The sequence below is a fragment of the Thunnus albacares genome, chromosome 8 (genome assembly GCF_914725855.1).
Source record: "Thunnus albacares chromosome 8, fThuAlb1.1, whole genome shotgun sequence".
In the NCBI taxonomy this organism is placed as follows: domain Eukaryota; kingdom Metazoa; phylum Chordata; class Actinopteri; order Scombriformes; family Scombridae; genus Thunnus; species Thunnus albacares.
The window spans coordinates 4,084,650-4,112,325 of record NC_058113.1 but is presented as its reverse complement, the minus strand read 5'-3'; the positions used below and the strand labels follow the sequence as shown (position 1 = coordinate 4,112,325).

The 27,676-nt window shown below is 40.3% G+C and overlaps 1 protein-coding gene across 4 annotated transcripts in view; it reads right to left on the bottom strand.

The window, feature by feature from the left end:
• The window catches only part of cdk14 (cyclin-dependent kinase 14), a 199,997-nt gene that overhangs the window by 143,188 nt on the left and 29,133 nt on the right, over positions 1-27,676 (bottom strand). The window contains exon 1 of one of the 4 annotated variants that reach the window (XM_044358910.1): positions 6,079-6,183. The exons of 2 other annotated variants lie outside the window; for them this stretch is intronic. The gene's annotated coding sequence lies outside the window, so the exon portion shown is untranslated. Of the gene's footprint in view, positions 1-6,078; positions 6,184-27,676 lie in introns of those variants that run through there. One more of the 4 variants, XM_044358911.1, reaches the window with a different exon arrangement.

The window sequence follows — 27,676 nt, the reverse complement described above, 5'->3', positions numbered from 1 at the left end:
CAGGAAAACCCTGGCATGGATGCAGAAACAGCATATCGATTCTGGTTGAAGTATAGCCTCTTTAATCACAACTACCCCCCCCTCCCCACCTCCATGCTGATATACCAACACACACATGCACACACATAAACAAACTGTGATAAACTGCATTGTTTTCCTATCTATAATTTATTCCGTACTGCTGCAGTGACCCCATTACCCCACAGGGATCATTTAAGATTCATCCTATCTTGGAGATGTCATACAGTAATGGAAAAAGGTAGGCAGTAACACAGTGGGCAGGTCCAGGCTAATTCAACTATCTCCAGAGGAGTAGTTACTGATGACATTAGCTTGAACGATGACAAGAACCACAGAGGCCATAAAGGACCAATCAGCCATAAAGCCTACTTATGTGCTCTGCTAACTCAAGGCTATCAGCCATGTTAACTTGGCCAGAGTCAGGGCTTACCCACTGTGTGAACGCATTTCCATTTCACTGAGACAAAGAAGGGCTATCTGCTTGCCTGGGCTCATCGTTCTGGGCTCAAGGCGATAGTGAGACGATACACCAGAGGACAGACTGGAAAAAAACACCTCATCCACCTCCCATCCACAAGCCTTTGTGGTCTTGAATGGCAGATAGAGCGGTGTTTGTGTCTGCTCTAAATATAGCATCATTTGTTTCTCCTCAAACACAGCAGCTTTTTGTGTGATGCTGCCTATATTGGTTTAAAATACAAAGCAATATGTTATTTCTGTGATTCAAATGGAATCATCAAAACAATTTGAACATGAAAGTTCACTCTTTGGGAAACGATTGTTATTCTTAAAGGTCCAGTTATTCGCTTTTTGGGAGCTTTAAACCGCATTTCACAGTCTTCATTAGCTAAAGGAACTAGCTGGAGTGTGGTCACATCACCTAAACGTGGACATTGGTGGATATGTTCCCATGACTGTCATCACTACTTATTGTCAGGTGATCAAAGTTCCAGACTTGGGTCACGTGATGACACCTGAGCTGGTTCCATTCACTGATGAGGACTAGGTGTATGTTCGGTTGGCAAAAACATTTGTTTATATATTTAATGTTTTCATGTCTCCCTCATCCTCCAACTGCTGATCTAGCAAAACAGGTGAGGGAGTTTTGGGTGGAGGCCAACAGTCCACTCACACTGGGTGGATTTGATTTAAATCTCTCTCATATCTACACACTACCCATATATTCAGTTTCACTCAGAAATACATCACATTATGGAAGCTAAAGACACTCTAACTGCTGTTTCACTGTGACTTCAATGTGTCAGTATGCTTCACACTATACGCTTGTTGGATCATCTAACAGTTTCTGAAAACTCCTGTCTGCACACCTTTCTGATGTCAGATTTGGGGGGTTGGATCTAAAAAATCTTTAGAACTTTTTGAAACTGACAGTCTGACAAAAATGCCCACTTCACACAGTGATGGCCACACTTTGTAAGACGAGACTTTGTAGGAACGAGTTTCTTCCAAGCGTACTCTGGCCTTTAGGGTAAGGCATTAACTTTGACTAAATGTGAGAAGAAATTTAGCCTTCACATAGATATGCATAAATATCACTCAATAATCTATAAGGTTTCATATCGTATATTTGAGAAGCTCTTTTGTGATGAAATAATGTAATTTGCTTTTTGGCTCAGACCTACCTTCTTTTCCATATCCTGTTGGCCTTCTGTCAAAGCCAATGTGACTTCTCTCTGCAAGTCACTCTCATAAAGTGCACCAGCAAAATAAAATATGTAAATGCATTTTTGTTATTTTGCTGCTGTGGCTCTAGCCTTCCTCCTCTTTATCATTTTGTACACCAGCCTTAAGATATTGTGGTTGAGTTTTAATTAACATATGTGGTGGAATAAAATATCCCAACAGCCAACTGATGCCCCAGATAGAGGCTCTTCGTTACAGCAGTGTCTACCTAAATCACCACTGAAGAAAACGGGACAAGTCCCTAAAAAAGGCTGATATTTTCAACTCTGCATCAAAGAAATAACATAGGAAGTGGTGTATATTGACCAGCTTTCATAGAGTTCACACTCTATAGTGAACAGCAGTGACTTCCCAGCAGTTGCAGCTTCAGAAGAGCACACAGTCATTCAGGAGAACAGCTGCGACATGGCCGGCTCCTTACATCAGCCTCCACCCACCAACTTCCCTTCCTAGCAGCCCTGGCAGCCTCCACCCTCACTTATCTTCAAAAACTCATAAATTGTTTCATATAAGGCTGTAAAACCTTTTAAGAAGTTTTTTTTTTTTTTTTTATAAGCACAGCAACTTTTTACTTTGGTATAATGCAGAAGTGCTGGGGGCAGTTTTCTCATTCTGTCTGCCTCAAGACAAGTGTTGCGCTACAGCTTGTAGGTGTGCTGAAAAGCTGGAAACACATCAAAATGAGTTGTCATCACTTAAGTTTGACTTGATGCTGCGTTTTTGTTTTTTTGTTTTTTTAAAGTTGATTGGAAACAGTTTCAGCCTCAGTGCAGTCAATTTAACATTCCTCAGTTTCAAGTAGTAAAAACTGAAAAATTGACACAAATTGGATGCAATTTGCCAAACCAACTGTGGTTTATACATTTTAAATTCATTTAAATGCACACATTCATATACATTTAAAGGTGCATTCCAGCAATTTAGCACTGCACTTTTATGGTTCTGTACTCAAAAGAGACAAATTAAAAATGGTCAAAATTAGAGCAGAATACATCAACCATAGGGCATTTAATAGTGTCTTTTTCTTGGACCCTCTCTGCCTGATAAATGACTACATGTTTCAAACTCCAGACCCTGAGTCTGTACTGCAGGCTTTCTGCAATAAATGTGTATTCTCTTGAGCCCAAGGTGAGCAAGGTGGGATAACCCTGCTGATGTCATCAGACAAAGCTCCTCGAGAGCCACAGAAAACATATTATACAACTGTTTTCACAAGCTGAATGGTATTCCCCATGACTAGTAAATCGTCCCTTATGTGTACAATCAATAGACTTCCCCTTTCACCATGTGCGTCTTGATTGATTCAAGGTCATGCACTGCCCAAAATCAAATTAAAACACATTTCGAGGGCCATTAACATGTAGTGCTGTGTAGTGCTCATGTCTCATGTTGAGAATTTACATAACAGCAAGGCTTGTCCACATGAAATTAGCATAACAATATGACATTAACTGGATGTGGATTTCAGGTCTAATTGGGCATTCACTCTTGAATCATTAGCACGAGTTCCACTTAAGCAAACACCTTCATTTTGTAGCCACTCAATATGAATCACAGCACGTGCCACTGACTCCATCTCTGTAGAACTGAAATGAAAGAAATGACTTGCTTCCTTTTTAAAACTCCTCCTGAACCTCATGAATTACTATTAAAACTAGGTGTTCTAGATATGAAATGAAATATGATCCTGCAACTGAATGGCCCATTTTTTGATCTTAGATGTATTGAGAGGATGATTTTAGGAGGAGAAATTTAAAAAGAATTTCAGAAAGCTGTTTTCCAGGAAAGTGTTTTCCAGGTTGATGATGTGGTACTGTGTTCAGCCAGTGGTGTGCTTAGAGTTCATGTTGATGTTTGAGTAAAAGCCTCTGTATGCTGACAAAGTGCCTGTCAGATTGTCTAACAGCATCTGAAACTCTCTCCAACAGCAAAATGTAACTCTCCAAAACAGACAATCCAATAATCATGCCTACTTAAAATAGTGATTGCCAGGTGTACGGCGGTGTGAAAGTAAGGACAGTTTTAACTTCTCTGTTAAACAAATACTCTTTCAACACTGCAATACCATGAATGCTTTCCAGGAATAACTGTCCCAAACTATGCTCCCTTATTATCATTAGGACTGTCGTAATAACCACAATATTGCAATACCACGCTATAGCCAACCACGGTGGATGGCAAGCAACTGCCACAAGCACGCTATGTTCACATTTTTTCATTTTTGAGTGTTCAACAGCTCCCACTGTTCAGTCCAGTGGCTTCTCCGGTCCAGCAGCTCCAGAGGATCCCACCCGCTGCACGCTGAGTTCTAGCTCATGGGGCTCCACGGAGCCTCACGCAAGCCTCACGCAGCTAGCACCCAGGCCAACAAGCTAACCTGGTGCCCAACCCTCATAACCGAGCATGGCGGGGCTCAGGGTGAGCTGACTGGGGTTTAGTGCTGATGCCCGGTATCTAAAAACATATCTGCAAGAATATTTTGTCTCGGTTACATGTTTAAACTCTCCCGGGTCACCGCACAGCCAAGCAGGCTGCCATTTAACCTGAGAGTAGTAGTTTTCCACCAATCATACAATCTAAAGCCACGTCCAGCCAGACTCCATTCATAAATCCCAGGTTTGAGGGGACTCGACTGTAGGCCAACGTTATATCATGCCACAACACGATTTAAAGTGTTTTCTGTGTCTTTTACAGGTACTGCTGCTCCATTTGGCCAAAACATAATATTCATTTTAAAACAAAGAGGCACTCATACTGCATATAACCACACACCGTGCTGTTGAGCCACCCTAAATCACAACAGAGGAAATTCCTTCAACACAACAGCCCTAATTGTCATTGGTACAATTCATCGCATCAAGTCTACAAAGACATGCTAAAGACAAAAAGTTCTTCAAGGTAGTGTTCATCACGACAGCGGGAAGCCATGACAGCAGGGTTTAGGCCCATCTTCCATGTGGCCATTCAGATCAGGTACAAACACTTTTGTCTTCAGATGTAGTCTAGCGACCCAGTTCGTTTGAAGAATACTAAACCCTTGAGAATAAGTACTGTCACTATTGTAACGCCTACTTGAGATGACATCTGTTCCACTCAGATGCTTACTGAGTCCTGTCAGGCCACAATAAAAGACAGAAGTGAAAATTGTGGGCAGACATTGCTAGGCTACAGATTTAGTAGCAACCTCAAAAACAAGATACACAGAATATGCCTGTAGGACCAGATAAAAGCAAAGAGCTGGTCTAGACACAGAACTTTGCTTCCACTTATATCTTGCATTCACTGAAGCAAGCTTTGGGTTTGAAGCTCTGGAAAAAGAGCCTTTGTTTCCTCTCCGTTAAAGAGGACACTAGTTTAGATTTGGCCCCGTATTCTGACAGCACTTATCGTCTCTGAAACACATGACACCATGGTACTCTCTGCTCTACTCCTCCAGTTTCAGCCTCTCTCCTTATTCTCTCTCTCTTTTCTTTGTCCTAACAGCCTGGCCTGCTGTCTTCCCAAGGAGCTGCATATGGCCCTGCAGAAAGCCTCGCTACACGTCCACGAGATGCAGCCACAGATGGTAAATGGCCCGTCCCCGTCTCTCTGCCTCGTCTTCCCCACAGTGCCCACATTCCATCCCTCTGGGCCCAGAAAAGACAAGCGTGTTGCAATTTTTCCCAAAGTGGGACGACATATTGTATAGTGAGCAGAAAAACGCTGCAGCAGAGCATCCCGTCCATTAGACCAGTAAACATCAGCTCTCAGTTCACCACCACAACGGAAATGCTACCTATTAGCACAGAGGGGATGGTTGTAGTGGTGGTGGAGGGTGGTGGGGGGGCTGACAGTGCTGACGTTGTTTCAGGCAGAAGGCAACATTGAGACTTTGTTGCAAAAACTGCAGACACACACACACACATGCACACACACAGCCTTCTCCCTTTTCCCGCTACTTCCTCTCTATCCCCAGAGTCTCTCGTCACATCCTCCCCACTGAGACACACTGAGACTCAGGTGGGCCATCCAGTTTCAAGCTGTCATGCTAGCATGAGAGCTCATCATCACCCCCGACACCCCACAAACAAAAAAACACTACACACACACACACTCATACACACGGCATGCATGCATGCAACTACAATCCACATCTGCCCTAAATGCACATATGCCGACATGCCTGCACATCTGCACATCGCCTCGTACAGTATTACATGTGTGTGGGGTATGTCTGGGGAATACTATTCACGCTCAACCACACACACACTAACATAAGCGATGTATTTGAAGCAAGAGAAGAATGGGAGGGGGGGCGTGGGCTTGACAAGGGATGCAGGACAAAATAAGCACCAATCTCAGTCTTCCTCTTACCTTCCAGGAGGAAACAGCTCACCTGGATGTCTCTGAAGAGCAGACAGAACGCATTCAGGCCAACCTCTCTCCCTGCAAACCAGCCCAAAACATCTCCCTCCCTCCCTCTCTCTCTCTCTCACTCTCACTCTCTCTCTCTCTCTTCTCTCTCTTCCGCTCCCTTCGCAAGCTGGAAATGATGAGATTGTACTATAAGCAGAGGGGGGAGTGAAATCCAAGGCGGCAGAAGGTATTAGGAGGCTGTGTTGTTTCTGGCCGACAGCCCTGAGAGACTGTGAGCTTGTGGCTCATAAGGGACGGCAGGGGGAGGAGGGCAAAGGGGGGGTTAAGAATGGGTGCGATGCAGCAGATTGGAGAGAAAGGTTCCGTTTGCAAGGGCAGCCTGAAACCCTAGAGGACCCCCGCTCAGCTGAGATGGTACAGCCCAGAGGAGTTTAAGGAAGCAAACAGTGTCTGCAGCAGCAGCAGCTAGCAGCTGAAGCTACAGTGATGCAGATTCACGCATGAATGTGTGTGAATCTGAGCTGAACTAACATAAGAGGAGCTGCGTCGAACTGGGCTTGTTTTTCTCTGCCTCACTGGACTGCAGCACTTTCACTAAAATGTGAAACCTGGCTTTCTGGCTACAAGATGCTCTAGAATGAGTAGCAACAACAAAACACAGCCGGATATCATCATTAACGCGTCCTCATCACCCGTAACCTCACTTTGGAATAAAGCCATGCTCTCTATCAATAAAAATATCTTTCCAAATGAGAGAGGAGTAAACTACCTTGCAGCACCTCTTAGCAGCTTGCTCATGTCCTTCAAGCAACTCCAAGACAAATTTAACATACCTGCACATTCTGATTTTACAGTCATACTGTAGGCTATATAAGATAAAGTTAATACCACATAATACATTTCATAGCCTCCTCCATGAAAAGCTGGGGCTTATTTTCTATAATGACATTAGGCTGGCCCAATTACATCTCTTACTGGGCCGGCCCCATCCCTCCCCCTGTCCTATCTGTTTCTCCTGTCAGACGCCATGTCTCAGAGGCAAACATCTGCGGATGACGCAGGGCGACTTTGTCATTTGTCAAGTTGGATAAGCAAAAAAAGAAAGAAGGGGGTTGTAGAGAAGTTGTGCAAAAATCACAGATATGTTCGCTGTAGGGGCTGCAGCAGTAGCTTCAACATCTATGGTGACAGATGTACCCGCCATTATGCTGCAACAGGTGGAAGGAAGAGAGGTGGCGGCCGGGCAGAGGAGCAGACATATGACAGGAAAGTCAAGGAACAGAGTGAGCAGGAGGCGTGTAGTTGAAGTGGTGAGCAGGGAGCAGCATGCGGGGACACAGGGGACGCTCAGGGAGGGCGCAGGGAGGTAGTGTGCGCCGTGCCATGATGATGATGAAGAATGATGATTAATTCAATTAGTGACAATGATAATAAGATAACATAATTGTACACTTTCATAAAGTCAGAGCGTCAGCTACTGCTCGTGCTCTCTCAGACAGTCAATGCCAAATAGCATAGCATAAGCTATTTGGCATTGTTTTTGTAGCCTAGCATAGTTCCCTGATGCTGTCACACCTTTAGCTGACTATTCTAAAGTTAACTAGCTATTGTTAGCGTTGGCTAAGCAGTGAGTGACCTAGGTCCATAGAGTATCATAATATGATTTAAATTATTAATCTAAGAGTTCCCTTGATAAAGATGCATGTAAACGCTGTATAATAGGTTACATCTGTAACTCTACTGTGCTAAAATGTATGTCTGCTTATGTATTAGCCCAGTACAGGGAAAAATTGTTTTCATTTCCAACAACAGGCAACAAGGTTGTCCTATGTTTATTTTCAGGTATGTGGTAATTATTATGATATATATGGTATAGATTATTGTTATTACTATCCGTGGGGTAACACAGGCCTACATGTAGCCTACTCCAGACCTTTCTGCACCTACAGTATGTTCAAGCTGTTTGGTGCTGCTGTCCAGTAAGTATGCACGTTAATGTGGTAGGTGCATGAGCACCAATGTGCAATGTGAGAGAGGTTAACTGTAGTTCAAACTGTCCAAACAAAAACCCTTCATTCAATTATGTAAGACGTTCACTCTTTGCATTTGAATGAGAATACATTGTACAGTGAATTTAAGGTTGTATACTACTTAAATTTTATTAAATGATTTGAAATGATATTTGTTATTGACTAAAAATAGGTTTATATAAATTTTACAATCGTAAAAGGTTAAACCTCACAAAATAATACTTGAGGATTGCTTGAATTTTTCTTTAAGTGCGGGTCCATTATTTTTTGTATTCTGTAGTTTCCCAGTAGTGTTCCATATGTATTCAAATCCCAAAATTCAAATTCTTCAAATTTTCAAAAACTTTTCCCACATGATCTGACGTAGGTTTCTGCATGATGGCGTTGCTACATATAAACCTATATAAACCCCCTAGTCTGCCGAACCAGTAGTTACAGAGATGGACTGAGCACTCACTGTTGCTGCTGCTCAAAGTGTAAAAAAATAAACCCTGAGCTCTCCTCCTGCTAGTGAACGGCTCTGCATCCCAGCAGAATCTGGTGTGACTTGCGGGTGTTATTTGTCCCAAAGCTCTGGCTCTGCCTCCAGCTCTCTCCTCCAGAGCTCCCGGCACTCAGCAGCTGTCTGTCCCTCCGCTCCGTCCCGTGCATTTATAAACATCTCACACACTCAGACTCAGCACTGCGACATCACTCATAGTATATCTGGACAATTTTTCATGCTCTAACATACAGCAAGCGAGTGTAAAGGGTTATAAAAGGAAAATACAGGAATTAAATTAAAGGGTATATACAGGAATTTTAAATGGCATAAATAGATGTTAAAATGTCATTGGGACTATGGTACAGTTCAGATGGAGGACCTGGAACCTGCCTCACGACACCCACAGGCCATCACCGTGGTAACCTATGCTTTGTGGCTATGCTGCTCTTAAATAGGTTAAGTTCAGAGGATCAGATCAGATACAATAATCTGTATCTGATTGGAAAATTGGGCATGAGGAGGCCAACAAACACTTGACATTGGTGGTGTCTGTAAACACAGCAAAATTGGCCCCTCCTACCCTGCTCGACACCAGAGCAAGACAGAGAGAGAGAGCAGCAGTGGTCAAGCCAGCTAGAGAGTGAATGAAGAGAGTGAGCGGCGCTGGTGAGAACAAAACCGTTAATTAGATAAGTAATTGCCAGCACAAATAAACATGCCCACACCTCCGCACACCTTGCACAACCCTGCAGGAGGGTGCTGCATTGCTGGATTTTGTGTGAATGCAGAGTTTCATCCTGTCCGCTGTGGTCTCTCTGCTCTGCGTGTGTGTAGCTCAGCCCTGCCTTCACTCAAGCAGACACACAGACCTGCAGCTCTTTATACATCCATGACACAGAGACAGAGAGCAGAGCGGAGCGGAGCAGAGAGACAGAGACAGAGACAGCGATATAACCAGGTTGCTACACTACAAGTCCTGACCTCACACCCTGCATGCTGTTATTAACTGGGAGCTACACACCCACTGCCAAAAGGTGGACACCCAGAAGTGTCCCGAACACAGAAAAATAATAAGAAAATACAGGCAGAGGGCAGAGTCTCTGCAGATAAATACACCACCACACACTTCTAGTGGGTCATAAGTGATGATTGAGAGGGATTACTTTTGTGAGTCTATATATTGTTTTTTAGGAAAATCCTGCCTAGTATACCTTCAAAGTGAACACGTTTACGTACAGATAGAATTTAAGTCTTATTCTAATCTATGGCACGTAATGAATAACACAGATGGTTCCTGCTTCAAAACAGGGCATTTAACAAACAGCACTAACTGATCATAATCTACTTATGGAATGTATGCTACCTTAATTCACTAAATATCGACTGAAAATATTAGAAATAAACTATTTCTGACAGTATATCCTGTTGCATTCATACTCCATTACAAATAGCACATGATCATAAATAATGAATATACTGTAAGTCTATAATGTGGTCAGGCCACCCATACATAATCTTTATTTAGAATATTAATTATGACTGACTGCCTGATGTTTTTAATGTACATTATGGTGGTGTGTGTTGTATCATAAGCTGTAATTTCCAGTTGCCCTTAAAAAGATACACAGTAGAAAGTGCATTTACAAAGTCACTCTGACCACCCTCATTCTAACATAACACGAATGGACTTGTAATCCAGAAATTCCTGTTTACAAGACACATTACCACAAGTTCTCAAATTTATTTTCCTCAACTGTAGAGAGAACCAGGCCTTTATTTTAAACAGGCTCATATTAGAGACAGACCTTATTTATAATTTCTCCTGTTTTTATAAGTATATTTTAGAGGCCTCTCCGTTTTCTGACCTGCTCCCATTTGAATTTGCTGTTAATGCAAACTCAACACTCTGTGATTACCTTTTGTCTTGATAAATTCAGCATAATTCCCACAGCACTAATTCCATCAGTACAACAACAGAGTCATGCCATACTCACCAACCTGTAACATCTGGTTTTCCAGTCGCTTCTACTTTGCCGTTTTTTCAGTCACTGTAAAGCTACCGTCCATGAAACTCAACAATGTCTGCACAGATGTTTCATTTTAAAAGCCTTCCAATACCCACATTTCCTGGTAGGAATTGCCAAGTTTCATTGTCATAAGCTTAACAGTGTTTTTTTTTTAAAACAGCAGAGAAGAAGAGATTGGAAACAATTAGTGAATAAAACTGTATTTTTGTTCAAAATTGAAACTGAGAAGAGTACTGCTCATCAGGGTGAAAGTACAGTGATATTCTAATCTGAACAAATATCTGTTTTGCTGTTCTCCGTCTGGCTGGCATGATACAAAAATAATGCCAGTTCTTCACCTCTCCTTCCTCACTATCGCTTGTCTTCTATCAGAAAGTCACTTACAGAAAGTGAGGACAGGAAGGGAGGAAAGCAGGACAGGAAAGGGTTGAAAAACAGAGCTTTAGGACAGTCATTTGCTTATATCATCGTGAAAGTCTGGATCTACTACAGATGCTTGACTTTTTTTTTTTTCTGATGCTGTCATTTCCCCTAACAACCACTAGGTGAAGATAGATGAATGTCTGAATAAGTGAGGGAGAATAATACCTCAAAACCACCACCGTAATGAGTGCTTAACACCAGCGATGAGGACAGGAAGAAGAGGCATATTTCAAAATACAACTGCTTATAAGAGTAGTGCAGGAGTAGTGTGTCACGGTGTATATTTTGAGTAAAGCTCTATAACCTGTTTCCTAAATCCATCAGCATTGTCAGTCCACATAGAGGAGAAGCTCTCTCCCAAATCATGTCACGCTCCGTCGCGCTACAAAATACAAAGAGGACACTTTTCCTTTGTTCACTTTCTCCTGCCCCCGCCCCCCTGCTTTTCCTTGCTCTGCTCCTTCTCTCTTTCTCTCATGGATGACCTTGACTGACAGGTTTGTTGCTAGAGGAACCACACCATGTCTATTGTGTTATGGTGAGGCAGAAAGGTGTGAAATCCACAATAAGATGGCTTGGATTGGATCTAAAACGGAGTCGATTTTCAAGCCGCAGCAGACAGTAATCAGTTAAAACCATAAAAAACAGCAGACAACAATATTTGCATTTTAACAGGATTTAACCCTGTAAACACGCACACACACACACAGGATTTAAATGTACGTGAGACCGTTGCAGAATTGTGGGGGGAAAGCCTGTAGGTCATTCATTATTCAGTGTTGCACACTATACACACTCCCAACTCTGATCCAGAATCAGATAAAACACACACACACACACACATATACATATATACACATATGGTATACAGGCCACTGGGTTGACTGGGAGGTATATCGGGGGTAAGAGGTGAGACAGAGCAGAGACAATAAACAGCCTGCCTGGATGTGTGATATGTGTTGAGCAGATAGAGTGAGAGAAGTTACACACGGAGGCAAATCAGGGACCAAAAATACACTTTAGCTCACTTGCATAGTAAAAAAACTGAGCTACAAATGTGTGCCTCTCAAGAATAAAAATGCAATTTTGTAATGCGCACTGAGTTCTCACTCGTGGGGCTCCACAGAACCTCACGCGAGCCTCCTGCAGCTAGCATCCAGGCTAACAAGCTAACCCGGTACCCAGCCCTCATAACAGAGTTGGGCTCGGGGGGACCTGACCGGAGGCCTCGGTAGTTAAAAACACATCTGTATGAATATTTTGTTTCAGTTATATGTTTAAACTCTCTCGGGTCACCATGCGACCAAACAGGCTGCCATTGAACCTGAGAGGTAAAGTAGTTTTCCACCAATCATAGGCACGTCCAGCCAGACTCCATTCATAAATCCCAGGTTTAAGGGGACTCGGCTGTAGGCCAACGTTGTTTCCTGCCACAACATGATTTAAAGTGTTTTCCATGTTCGTCAGGTGCTGCTGCTCCATTCAGCCGACACATAATCAGACTAACCTTGATACCTTGATTTTCACAGAAAAAAAAAAAAAAGGTGCTATTACCGCATATGACCACATACCGTGCTGTTGAGCATCCCTAAATCTCCACAGGGGAAATTCCTTCATCGTGACAGCCCAAATCACAGGCAGAGAAGGTTTGGCTATTGAGGAGAAAGTGTGCAAACAGTCAAAGGCCACAGACCGCAGATAATCCAGCCACTGAAATGTTGTGTCATTAAACAGCGGCCAGCATGGCAGGAGACCCATATTGATTTATCCATCAAAGACTCATTTCAGTGGAATTTGGTCCTTGATGGTTGGTAACCAAGCACTCAGATGTGGGACAGACACAGTGATGTGTTTTCTTCTGAACTGAACTTCTGCTCTGCTCTGACCACCCTGAGGGACTTAAATGCAGCCTGCTTAAAGTGTTTGAAATCTGATACTGTTTAAGGTATTGTCCAAAGTTAAACAGAAGAAGATGGATCGCCATGAATAATAGATAGAATATCTAACAGTTAACAAAACTAAAAAACAGTATTTCATCAGCTTTAACAGTGCTCCATTTTGTTATTTTCATTTATGGATATTTTCTACTTTTACTAGTGCTATTGGGTACATTTCAGCTTTCTTGACCTACCAAGTATTATTAATTTTAAATTAAGTTTTAAAATTTTATGACTTTTTTCCCCACTGACTTTCATGAAGATTCCCTCTCTATGTCCCTTAAATGGCGCCCACACACTGTGTGATCAAACTACCCTGCAGGTTCACTGCGTGTCACACAGTATGAGACGCCTCTAATAGGGTCGCAATCTGTCAGTGTACAATATCAAGTTTTGAGGCATGTCAGATTATGTGATGACTGCATGGTGAATTGTAGTACTAAAATGTAAATAGAAAAGAAAAGATGCAAGCACAGATATTTCATCCATCTGCATCGATCTCATGTTTTAAAAAAAAAAATCCAAAGATTTCACCTTGATTCTCTCGTTCTCTCACAATTGTCAACTTTTGTCTTTATAGCACAAAATCACAAAGTGTGAGAGGAAAAGTTGAACAACAGTATGTAAATTTACTTTAAATACTGACAAAATATTTTTTGCAGCACCAGAAGAATAAAATACTTTCTTAAATTTCCTTGATATCAGTCTCCTAAAAGAAAACTGATTTTTACATCTCATGCAAACAAAAAATCATGCTGGATGTCTCCTGCATGTGATGACCCTCTGAAACACTGCTTAGAAATAGGTTGAGTATTTACACTCTTTGGTGACCAGGTGCTTTTTGTGCATTGGATTCCTTCTTTCAGCTGCAAATAGAGCTACATCAGCTTCATAATATGATTCATCCATCTGGGTCACATGATCATAGAAGCTCCTGATCCACATCCATGGCCTCAAATAACTATCTCTGACCTGGATTTCTCAACATTATTTTACTGCCAAATCCACCTGTGGGTCACAACACGTGCTACACAGCCAGAGCTGTCAACAAACTCATCCTCTGCTTTTTATAGTGGAGATTCAATAGATTCTTAAGACAGCAACCAAATAATACTGAATTACAGGACAAACCATCAACTTTTCCATGTAATGTAGTGATGCAGCCAATTATTATTCAGAGGGGATTGACTTTTCTTGGGAAAGGTGATTTTAATATTACATGCACTGCTAAGTTTCGAAATGTCGCACAATTATTTCATTATTTTCACCCAGCAGTATATTCATACATGTTGAGTTATGAATATTAGACATTATAATATTAGATTAGTAATTTTAAGAAAGCACAGATATATGTAATATAATGTAGTATAGTATAGAATATTAGCAAAAGAAGTTTAGAATATTCATCAAAAAATACTTGTTTGGATTCCTGACTAGACCTCACTCTTATCCTTATTTATTTGATTTTATTTGTATTGTCTGATTTGTATGTATTGCCATTGTGTTACATTGTCTGGTCAATGTTGCAGCTCAGTGTTGTGTAATGGTTATCCTGTTTCAGGAGTTTTGGCATATTTTTCTGCCATAAACCATTGTCAAATAAAGGTTAATTTTAAAAAAATAAACTTGTGCTGGTAAGTGATTTTAATCTCATCTGTAGCAAATATCCATGTGTTAATATCCCAATGTGTTAGCACATTACAACCTAAATTACCTACAGTTTGCACTCAGTTCTTCCATAATTTAAAATTATATTCCTTAAGATTTTTATTCATCAAATCTTATTTTTGATACTACCCAGAGGAAGCATGTCTATCAGCATTAACCTCTCAATATATTTGTATTCTGTAAATACCTGTCTGTATAGTAGTTCACAGAGTCCATTACTCCCAAAAGGGAAATCAAATAGTCTACATTACTACAAGCCATTCACAAAAAATTCATGTACTCCAGTGTTACTGTTTATAATTTTATTGCACTGATAGAAGCTTGATTTTAGATCGTAGTTGCTCACAACACGACGACGGAAATTATTGATGTTCCTCTTTATTAAAACAACATGACTCAGTTCACAGTTTGTTTGGCTGCACTGAAAACAGATATAACGGTTGCTCTTCTTCTGTTGTACTTCTACCTTCTACCCTCTAGTAGCTGTTCAAGGCATATATGCTGCCCCTAGTGGCAGATACATTTCCAACTGTCCTCTTATTATTAAAATATAGCTGTTACCAACAACAACCACAGATGTTGACAAATTAACAAAAAAAAAACTCTTAAAAATCATAAATTTACACACCTATGGTTTGTCCATATTTTGTTTTCTTTATCATCATAATTAAGCGTCGTGGGTGTGTACAGACTGTGACTGCTGATATTTTGACATACTTTGAAAAGTGCAACCTCACAATCTTATCAACTATAGGAAAACATTCTGTGTTCGCATTGTATAGCTGATTATATGTGTAGTGGACTATATACATTTAACACCTCACAGACAACAGGCCTCTTGTTACTCTAAAGAATTAACAGCAAATCAGAACCATCTGGGTGCAAGATAATTCAGTAAAATGAATGATACAATTAAATCAATAAATTTGATTTATTACAGGATAATGTCCTTCAATTTGGCAATGGTTCAAAAGCCTTCCAAAACAGTACATTTAGTTACACATGTGTAGGGAAAATAAAGTATCTTATCACCCAACTCCCCTTGGAATATTTATCCTGTCTGATTAGGGCTTATGAGTATAAAATAACTTTAATGAAGTGGTGTAGAATATACTGTGTGTGACAATCATATGAAGAGAAAAAAAAAGTTTTACAGCTTTGAGTCAGATGAAATGTATGAGGCAATGAGGTTTAAACACATCAAACAGAATGAAACACACATGATTGGAATGAGATCCTGCCACACAAACAGCAACTGCATGTCCACATTTACAGTAGGAAGCTCTTCACTGAGATGACATCAACCTTGTGTTTAGTCAACAAGGTCAGGAAAGACATAAACTCCCTAAGAGGCGAGATGTTATTACAGGAGTTAAACCTGAACTGGAAAAGTCCAGAGTGAGATCAGAGAGGCAGGGTCTGCCTCAGGTGGCTATTAAAATGAGCCCACTGTGTTCACACTCAGAGCTGAATCATACCTCACGCTGCCTGCATGAGATAATTGGCTGTACACCCTGCATGGGCACATACACACTAAGTTGTGAAACACAGTTCGTCAGATTCCTCAAAGAGTGTGTAACAGAAGCAACACAGATTATGGAGGAGTGTGTTTTGGCCTGCTGCTGACCTTCACTCCTCCTTGTTAATTAAAAAAAAAAAAAAAAAAAAAAAAGGTCAATCACAACAAACTGGCACCTACCTCTTGGAGAAAAGTGACAATCGATTGACAAGGACAAAATCGAATAATGCCGCAGAAGCACCATATCCACTTAACGCTGGCCATGACGGAGAAGTGAATGACCTAGAGAGGATGAAGCGCCCAGCTGCTGTTCTTAGCACTCCAGCTGTTTATATGGGTTTCCGTGTTTGTGTGTGTTTGTGTGCGCATGTGTGCTTGTGCATGTGGACAAATGTTCAGTGATATTCAGACCCCTGCCTGGCCTAAATTCCCCTTGAACTCGGATAGCACATCTGTGCTCCATCCTTCCCTCCCACTGTCTGTATGAGGATTTAGGATCCTGCTGATGCCTCTGGCTTGCCTCCAGAAGAAAGAGAGTCTCCATGTTGCCCCTCCATCACTCTGTCATTGTTATTCTGCACTGCGCTCCACATTGCCCGCCACCTCTGGGCCCAGCAGATCAATAGAAGAGCGGACCAAATCACAAACACACAAACACACACAGCAAATCAGAAATAAAACCGCTTATTGGAAAACATTTTGTCTCCCGAGCTCAGTATTGCAATTAATTTAGAACTAATTCATAAAACAATAGGTCAGCCTGAAGGGATGAGCCTTCAGACAATTACTTCTTCATAGTGGTGGTCAAACAGCTCATCAGTCGACTGTTTGCTAGCCGTGAGGGATAAATCGCAGCTTTGTGCTGCTGACTAGCATCAGAATGCAAATCAGCAGGATGATACAACATGAAACAGACAGGGCTGCTGCTGAATTTAAAGAAGCACTATAATCCCTATTCATCACTAAGCACACTGCTCCAGGCCTTCAGATTAGTGCTTACATTTTACTGTAGCAAACCTGCGCAAAGAGCCAAAGTTTCAAAGCGTGTCAAGCTCTAGAAGTGTGACTTCTAAAGCTGGATTGACCTTGGCTTGACTGTTAACTTCACGTAGCCCTGCAGCTTTTGAGAGTTAAGTAAAAGGAGAATGCTTGGCTGCGGGGAGGCACTGATGCCAACAAAACCATGCACTGTGTTGAGAGAAATGTCTCACACAGCCTTGATTGTGGAAATCAGTCAAGCAGATTGTTTTCTGAAGGCATCACTGTGAGGCAGGTTGGCTCTGTGCTGAGATAATGGCGAGAGCTGCTCTGGAAGTCGGTGTGTGATTAGGGGCTGGTTGTCAATGTAAATGATGACACATTGACAGAAAGTGGAGACATGATTAGGGCTCAGCTTGGCCAGCAGATGGCAATGAGTCTCCTACAAGGTTGGTACATTGAATTTTTAAAGAGCTCAGAAGTATTAATGTATCAATATTAAAAAGTTCCGGATTTCACTGCATCTATTATTTTGGTAGGATTTTTCATATTGTTGAGTATTCTGTACTTCTCAGACTACACAAACCAGGCAGAAGAACAAATGTGTCATATAGGAAGATAGGAAGGAGTGAATAGAGGACTTTGAGGTTCAAAGAGGTGCTTGGTATATAACATAGCATAGTCCTTATCACTATACACTGTACTGTGCAACACCCTTCTACTTAAGGCCTCAGTATGCTCAAAATGAAGTGCTTGTCAGATTATCAAACACCGTCAGGAAGCCCTTTACGATAGCTGAATCAACTATTTCTATGACTTTTTGCTAAACAGTCACATCCATATTGCAGAGACTGGCCAGGTGTGTGAAGGTGTTAAAGTATGCAGGGTTTCAACTTCTCTCTCAAACACCTTTTTCATTCTTCACACAGCTTCTTCTGTCACTTTTCATGTGTTCAAACGAGTGCAATACCATAAAAGCCTTTGAGGACAGACTGAAAGTGTGCGTCGTTATCCCCATTTGTCCAACCAATCGTGGTGAAACCTTGAAATCTGGCTCATTTCAAGCATATTGAACACACAGATTACTGTGGAACAGCTTGGCTCCCAACACTGCTGCAGTGTAACATATGAGGGCAAGTCCAGATTCAACGAGTGATCACCAGAGCTGCGTGTATCATGACAGGCTTTGAAAGAACGCATTAAAGACTGACAAATGTCTGCAGATAGCCTAATGAATGGTGGTGACAACATACAGAGAATTAAAGTAACTGCAATCACAGACGTCTTCAAATCCATGTGTCACACTGCCTGCCTCATCACCACCACCACCATTATGTGCTGGTGTTTGCACACAGTGAGTAGCAAAGGCTTTACAGAGGTGGGATCTGAAAATGCTGCAATCAAGAGCAGTGGCATTATGGTGGCGCTATCTGGAATCAGACAGACGGGTGTACAAGGGGAGAAACTTTTCTACAGGCTGTCTAATATAAACTGAAATCTAAACACTGGTAGATTTGATCAACAGACTGTGTAGACCATCACTACTGTATAGCCCGGTTTCCATCCAAATGTAGTGAAAATTTTCAGAAAATCTGCAAAAGAAAACGCAACTTAATGCGCATTTTCATCCACCAGCAGTTGGTTCATCAACTCACCGATATAAACAGTTGGTGGCGCCAATTCTCCAGTCCATGACATCAAACTATTTCAGAAGAAGAGGACGCAATGAGATGACGTCATTAAAAGAGCAGCAGTCAAAGCTCAAACGATGGAAGGCCATGTGGAAAACGTGACAGAGTGCTTCAGTGGGAGCTTCAGAGGATGTTTAAGTCACATGCTTTATGTACGTCATGCTTTATTCTTCTGTTTCCATTTGCATTTTGCAACAAACTTTTCTACACAAACTGTAGAAAAGTTTGTTGCATTTTGCTTTTATCAATAAACCAACTTTTCCACCAGCTGAACATAAAATCTTTTTTGGAACATTTTGAGATTAAGGTCCATAAACACTGAATGCTCTAGTGGCAGATTTTGAAACAACTGTGGGAATTTGAAGGAAACGGCTGTGACCTGAGAAATCTGTTGGGTTGAGAGACTGGAAGTAGCAGTAGTATTAGTGGCAGTACAGTATGTAGGACACATACACTCATCTATTCAGTATACTGTGATGATAATGTGACTAACTACAGTCTCATTATCCTCTGGTATTTTACAGAACATTTTTGTTCTCTGACCATCAGCATTTGGGAGGGAGCACGAGCAAATACATTACAGATGATATCATTGCTGACCCACCCTGCAACAGCTCCGAAAAGCATTCAATAATAACTTAACAGTATTTAGAACTGACTCATTTTCAGAAAACAACATACTATAACTTTAGGACTATAAGAGGGTTAAGTGTTAGTTAATCACTGTCCTTATCAAACATCATCTAGAAGTTGTGAGATGTTCTCTGTTTTCATCGACACAGGAAACTCGGTTATAAAACACAGGGGTGAGGTCAGCTCGTGTGTGTATGGACTCTCTGTCTAGCTGTCAGCCTTTTTTCTGTCATGCCTTCAAACCATAACACTGCTGAATATGAGGGCACTTTATTACCATGGAGGCCAGAGTTTGTGGCAACGTATTTCATGTTTTTGTGTCTCTCAAATGTCTACTTATTAGCCAATAAAGAAATAAACCACATAATGTGATTTTACTGGAGATCAAGCTCACAAAAGTAGGGTTGGGAAGGAGTTTCAGTAGTAATATGTACAGGCCTGGTGTCAACATGTAAGATTTACTGAATAACGCAGTGTAATTAGTTATATTGGCATCCTTAAGCAAGCTTTTCTCATGTTTTCATCTTTTGAACCCTCACGCAAGACAAGACATTAGAGCATAGCAGTTTCATTAGTGAAGACCATGACAAAACATATTCATTGTAGCCTAATTTTCCATGACAAAAACACAATGAAAACTCACTAAATAGTAATCTTGGAAAACAAAAACTATGATGAAATTATTATAATTCTCATCAACAAATACAAAGAAAATGACAATGTGAACAATGGTTAAGTTAATCTAGCTACTTGATCTGTTGCACTAATAAGCAGCATCTAACATTTTGAAATTTTTGAAGTAACTTCTAAGCTAACTATACACATTCTTGGATGGAAAAAAGGTCACATTTATATACTAAATTGATCTACAATCCCACTGAAAATTAGTGGGACAAACCATAAAAACATGCAGCCAGCATACTGACATAAAAAGGTATGCTAGAGTTAACATAATCAAGGCATGTGGATGTAATGCTGGCGTTACTTTTAGTTGGCTATCTTTTGTGATTATGGGCTATTGGTAGAAATAAGATTAATGTTGACTGTTCATCATCTAAATATTCATGGGGATTTTTTCTTTTCTTTCTTTATCAAACATTTTAGCTGCTTGTCTCAGTTTAAACCTAAACAATGACTTTATTAAACAAGTATATTAATACAACTTCTGAATGAGAAGCCACTCTGCAGTGGAGAACAAGTAGCAGCAATAATTCCAAGTGAGCAAAAACAACAATGTGAGCAGTTCAGTTCAAAGAGCTTGAGTTTGGGAATGATGACTGGATTTACTGAGGAGAGTTAGTCTGTTGTATTACAGCCTGGTATAAACAGCAGAACAGTATTTTGTGCTAACTTTGCAATAGATGAGAACAACACCTGTAACCATGGTAACTGCACACATCAAAGATGGCCACAGCTGTAGCCTCAAATTGCTTAGAAGAACAAAAAAAATCAGTAAAAAATACACAATGAAAATGATACCAAAATTTAATTGAGAAAACAAGACTAAGTGTCTTTAGTTTTGGTCGATTAAAACTTACAATAATCACATGACTAAAACATGACTAAAACTAAAACATTTTAGTCAAAGCCCAAAAGTAAAGCTAAATCACAACCAAAAGTGACTCTGGAGCAGAAAACCCGCTTGTTGTTACATAAATTTTGTATTTTGTGATAATTCTTTAGCAAATTAAGTAAAAATAAGTGTTCTCCCTTAGAACTTAAAGTCTCCTTTGAATCCTATTTGCCTACGACCACAAGACAAAAGGTCCAAGAGCTCATTGGTTCCAAAAGCACCAAAAGCTCAAAACTGTCCAGACAAAGAGACATGGGAAAACATCTAAATATAAATATATCACTTGGGACAAATAATTGAAGCATTGAAATCGACCACCTCTTTTCTTTATTCCAGTCAGAAGGAGAATCTAAAAATGGTTCAGCTTAAAATGACATTGTCTGGGAATGTTCTCAGTTCTGTGTTGCTATAAATGTGAAGCGCTGCATCTCAAACAGCTCTCCATTTGAGAATGAAGAAGTGTTGAATCCTCTGGCTTTGGTAGTGGTAAACTGTTGAATGACAAAGTGCTTTATCTGGAGCTAGATAAGGGAAGGTTGCAGCCTCCTGCAGATAGCAATGCAGACACTGAGGATGAAAGACAACCTTTGTTGCCAACCCAGATTCAGCAAGGGAGCTGTCAACAAAGCAGCTCTTGCTAGCTTTCTGCAGCCAGGGAAAAAAAAAAAAAGGAAAAAAAGATTGTCATATGGCCGCCTCATTCATCTGTGGGGTTATTGTACTGTTGTGTGATGTGCAGAAGTTGATTTCACTGGGCGTAGGAGAAATATTTAACAGGCAGAGTGAGTTAAGTGCACCAGTACAGTAGGTTCACTGGTGATCTGTCAGTTAGACACCAGTATATCAGTTAATGCTGATACTTTTGTGTAATTACTGTTAACACAAGACCATAGTGGATATGTGTTGTTATCAATAGTATTTCTCAGATTTACAATGAAATTTCCCCCCGTCTAAATTCTTTAACAAAGAAAAATATGTTTTAGGTGATTTTTCTAATGTCCTTCCTCATCTAACACAAATTCACATTTAACCAAAAACTTAAATGTTTTAGCTTCATTTGTTCTTTATGAACAGCACTTTTCTCCTGTTTTGTAGTAAAGTAATCCAATAGAGAACTTTTGGTGGATATTTAACAGAGGGAACTATATTTCCACTTTATTTTAGTAGTCAACTCCTGTTCCCAAAGAAGCTGAGATTGCAAACAGCACTATTTATTAGAAGTGGGGATGGAAAATTATTTTATGCTAATAGTACTAAAAGAACAGTTTGTTGACATTTTGACAAGTTTGTTGTCATTCATTATTTGTTATTATATAACTGGCTAATCCACAAAAAAAGTCTCCTTTAAGGAATAATTCAACATTTTAGGAAATACACTTATTATGGTGGAGAGATAGATGAGAAGGTTAATACCAGTCTCATATCTGTCCGTTACTTAAGAAGCTAGCCTGCAGCCAGTTAGCTTAGCTTAGCACAAAGACTGGAAACAACACCTCTAAAGCTCATTAATTACCATGTTATATCTCATTTGTTTGACTGGCACAAAAACCCAAGTGTAAAAATGTCAATTCACCATTTTAAGGTGGGATTATGTGTCGGACTATTTCTTGTCTGGGAGCAGTAATTTCATGGAATCTCTGCTGGTTGCCTGGCTGCTGCTCCCAGCCAAGAAATCTGGCAGATGATTCTCCTGCGAATGTTGCAGGAGACAAGATTGATGAGAGCGGTGAGAATGAACCAAAACAGTAAAGTTGGCCGGCTGTAAAACCAAAACAATGAGCTGAAAGACTCCCAAGAGCTGACAGGAACTGTGGAACTGATGATAATTCTCTGTAAGAACTTTTTACTTTGTAAGTTTGTTACAGAGTTGAGTTTTTTTTTTTCAGAATTAACAAAGAAAAGGTCAGTGGCTGGTTGTTTTGAAAAACAATCAAAAGACTTTTTTTAATCAAAGAAGGTTGATCTTGAAAATGTTACAGAACATTTTGGGACAGACTTTATAATGTCAGGCTATGTGACACTGTGATGCCAATTTTCATGCTCTTGGTTAGTGTTATTACACCTCATTCAAATTTAATGTGGTAATGGTTTATTTTGCTCAAAGTGATAATTACTACACCTTGATAATCCACAGTGGCGTGCTTATACGCTACCAAACACATACATCACACTGGGTTTAACTTTCTGCTTAATTAGCAGTCCATTTATGCAGTCATGTCAGCATGTGATGCAGTGCTGATTAAATATTCATACTTTGACATTTTTCTGTTGCATGTTTCCTGGAGTGCAGCGGTCTGGGGCCACCAACACATATCATCCTTGTTTATGCTTGTTGTATTGATTTAAATGAGGTCTGAATGAGGAGACAGAACGTGCCGCTGCCATCATTCAAGGGTGATTAGATGCTTTAATATAAGCACCAGCTGTTGAACATCATTTAATCACTAGTATCAACATGAGAGCGGAGTATCTCCAGATCTGTACAGCTACCTGCCACCTACAGGACTCTCCCTGCTTTCACTGTTCACTCACACACGCATCTCCTTCCTTACATTCTCCCTTCTTTGGCTACATCACAATCCCATATTATTGTTTGAATGGGTTTCAAATATCGAATTTGAAAGTTTTCGGTTCAAACTGTCAGTATAGTCTTTAAATGTTATTACTTTTTATACCACACAACTTAGGCTTTTCCTCCAGAATTTCATTGCACTAATTCAAACAACATAAAATACTTGAATAGTAATAGATTGACAGGTATAGTATTTGCATATACTGTATATTAAATACATGAAAAGACCAGGGTAGGGTTTCATTGGTATAGGTTTTGAAAGCTAATTCCAATATCTCAACAGTCTCATTTTGAAGTATTTCATTTTCAGTCGTTTTCTGGAGAGGACAGTCCTTTAATGACACAAATTGCAAGACATCGTTTGTCAGGAGTGGTGGTGTGGGCGTTCAAAGTTCAGGATTTTAAAAGCAAAGACCAGAGTTTGTGTCCTGAATGATGTTAAGTTTAGGCTGTGCTAAAACACTTTGGTTAAGGTTGGGAAAGATCACAGTGGTGTAAAAAAGTTTAATTTTAATTTTTTAATTCAAAGTTAAGACCACCATCTTCAGTGAATGTAACAAATGAACAAACAAAAAGCTTCATTTTTTATATTGGACCTTCTTGTTGAGTTATCAAGAACACTTTCATGTTTTTGTGTTGAGAAATGTTAAAGATATCATTAAAAGAAAATCTTAACACAGTTTACAGTTTTATAATAATCTTCATTGTATAAAATGAAACATATCTTCACTGGAAATTTAATAATTATAAATAACTATAAATAAAAAAACATCCTTTGTGCAGATTAAATTAAATTACTCTTTTACTCCTGAAGCTTTTATTGCACTTACAGTAACGTGACAAGTCTAGTTGTCGTCAACTCGAGTGCTTCACCTGGTTCACTCTCTCTCCTGTGCGTGCAGCAGACAAACGGAGGGCTCAGCCCTGCCCGCAGCGAACCATAGAGGGCAGAGGAGAGTAGCACGACCATAAATGACAGCAAAACGCAGCACACACTCTCATACTGAGCTGAAATTAAATGAGTGCACATAAATTTGGCACATAATAAAATAAAGACAGTCTCTATTGTGTTTTGCTGTCATTTATGGTCACCATCTCGCTGCTTCTCTCCTCTTTACTGCTCTTTCTCAGTGCGGGCAGGGCTGAGCGCTGTCTGTGTGTGCAGCGCAGCAGAGGAGAGACAGACAGACAGCAGTGCAGAGTTGGAGAGTTAATGACAACTAAACTCATTATGTTAGTGTAACTACAATAAAAGCTTTCCGAGTAAAAAGCCAAGAAAAGTAATTTATCAATGTAATCTGTGCAAAAGATGAACAGACTCCAAATGACGAAAAATATTGCCGTCAAGAGTGTGTTTTGTGTCACAACAAAACAAACGAACATGAAACGATCATAGACTGTAAAATAAATAAGGACATAGTTACCATGACATCACCCATTGGTTTGTGGTCTGCAGTTTTGAGGCCTTGAGTTTAGTGATTTGACCATCACCATCTTGGATTTGACCATTGCTATGTTTGGTTTTTGGAGCCAGAAGTGACCTAATGCTAATTTCCGCTAGCAAAAAACAGGCCAAAAACAAAACTATTAAAACAAAATGTTCTCACCGGAAAAACTGAACATCCAACTCCTTAGAGGGTCTTTTATCACAACCAAACGCTGAACAAGACTTTTTTAGGCAACCAAAATGTTACAATTAACTTTTATGAACTGAAAACACACTGAAATAACAGCAGCTACACCTTCTCGCTGTGAATCTGGGGTTACGCCATGGTTACGTTACGTAATCAACACTGTCGCGGTGCTAGCGACTTGTTAATCACAAGGTATCATACGCTGCTTTGTCGTCTATCTCACTCTAAATAGGACAATAATGTACAAAATGAACATCATGTTGAATTGCAGAAGACTTGAAACTAGTGATTGAGTCAGTGGAGTCGCCCCCTGCTGGCCATTAGAGAGAATGCAGATTTAAGGCACTTCGGCATTGGCTTCAGCTTTTCAGACCCGGAGCTACCCACTCAGAAACGATTGACGATTTATATTAATGAAACATTACAGTAACACTTTGTACCATCTGATGTCTAATTAAAATGAACTCTGATTAAAGGCTTGCAAATGCAAATTTGTATTGTCAGGAATGGTAAATTCTACAATAAGAATATAACCTGCGTCATATCCCTTCAAACCAGGTGAATAATACAGCATGGTCAGTATTACACTTCACTAAAAGGCCAGCACTGGCACAGTTTATCACCAAAGTGTTCCATCAGTCAAACCTTAACCCACAGCCTGCAATCCACCCACCAAGATGCATTTTTCCCATGTCCCTCTTCCATTTCTGGCCTCCTAAAAATGTCATGCTCCCTCTAAGGGCCTCCTGGTTCTATGGATGGGGGTGAAACGCTGGAGCACAAACTCATTCATACAAGCTTTCACGAACACGTGCAGGTACACAGACTCACATACAAACCATGACCATACCATGAACCCTTTTTCTAAACTCTGTGCATCCAAATTTAGAAATGGAAAGAACAATTTTCTGCTAAAGAGAAGAGCTGGTATTTATCTTACTCCAAAGGTCAGAATGATTTTATTTCTCCTCTCTCCCCCCACACACAGGCCATTCATTAAAGGCAATATTTACTTTGACATTTGAGGCTGACATCAATTCTCTTGGCTTGGTGCAAGACAGGCAGTGGTGGAAAAATACAAAGAAAGACTGATTTCTGCCCTGCGATGAAGGATTAAGGATGGCAAATCCTGTCAGTTTATCAGCTTGGCCTGTCAGTCTGTTGAACACTAGACATTTCCTTTTTGAGATTTCCTTATCCTTGATCATGTGCACCTGTTTTAAGTGTTGGAGATGTGTATATATTGCATATAAAGGATGTAAGACCTATGTGTCATATTACTGAATTGAGACTCTTCATTACATTTTGGACCACCAGGAAATTTGGTATCAAGAAGTATCATGGTCAGGAGTAGTATTCTTTGTAACTCCTGACTAATTAGCGTTCGGTGATTGTAGCTTAACAGGTCAGATATTGACCTGTCAAACACTGTTCCAAGACAAAGTACCTTAAAAAATTATCGACTGGATTTCCACTGACTTTATTGTGGAGATGAATGTTTTTGGTGACCCCTTGACCTTCTCAAAAGAATCCCCTAACTAAATGACAAAAATGATCCTTTGTTATTTCCTTTAAAGAAACCCAATGTCTTCCTGAAGAAGTTTTGTGGTGCTACTTACATTGTGCTCCTACCTATGCTTTTGACTGCTGACAGAAATCAGTAATTTCTTGCACTGCCACAAGAGGTACTCATGAGGAAGGTAGCTGTAGTTTTAATGGTAGTAGTAGGTAGTTTTAGGGATTTGAACAAATGACTGACGGGGCCTTTTCTCTGGTGTGGATATGCTTTCTTTTCTGTAACACCATAGATGGACATGATTTACATTTTTATGTTCAAAATGCGAAACAATTGTTGAAATTGTATCACTTTCCTTTTGTTTGGTGTAATGAACATTGCACCCTCTAAAGGCCAGTTGGGGCTTAGACATTTAGTGTTACTTCACCTGAAATCTAAAAGTACACTGAGCCATTTGCATGACTGCCTGCCTGACCCACTAAACCCACAACATAACTGTCAGGCTGATTCACAGTTATATCCTATTTCATTACCCTTCTTATGTCTCATTTCCCGGAATCACCTTCCTCTATCACTTCTTCTGGTGCACAGTCAGGGCCCATTTCCTTCCTGTATATACCAACAACACTGAACCACGGAGCATATGGAGGAGCTCCACTGCCTTCAACATGATGGATGCCACATCACATCCGACACCATCATCACGGCATGCTTCACGACAGAAGCCCACCAGGCCAGCTACTCATCCACATTTGCATTTGAATACCTCAGCAATATTTAATCCATTAGGTTTCCTCCAGGGCCGATTAGTGGAGGGTTAATTAAAGATGCGATTAGACCACTCAAAATTTATAATGAGATGCTATCCCTGCCCCTGTGCTCATATTCAGGGCATCATGCTGACCATGAT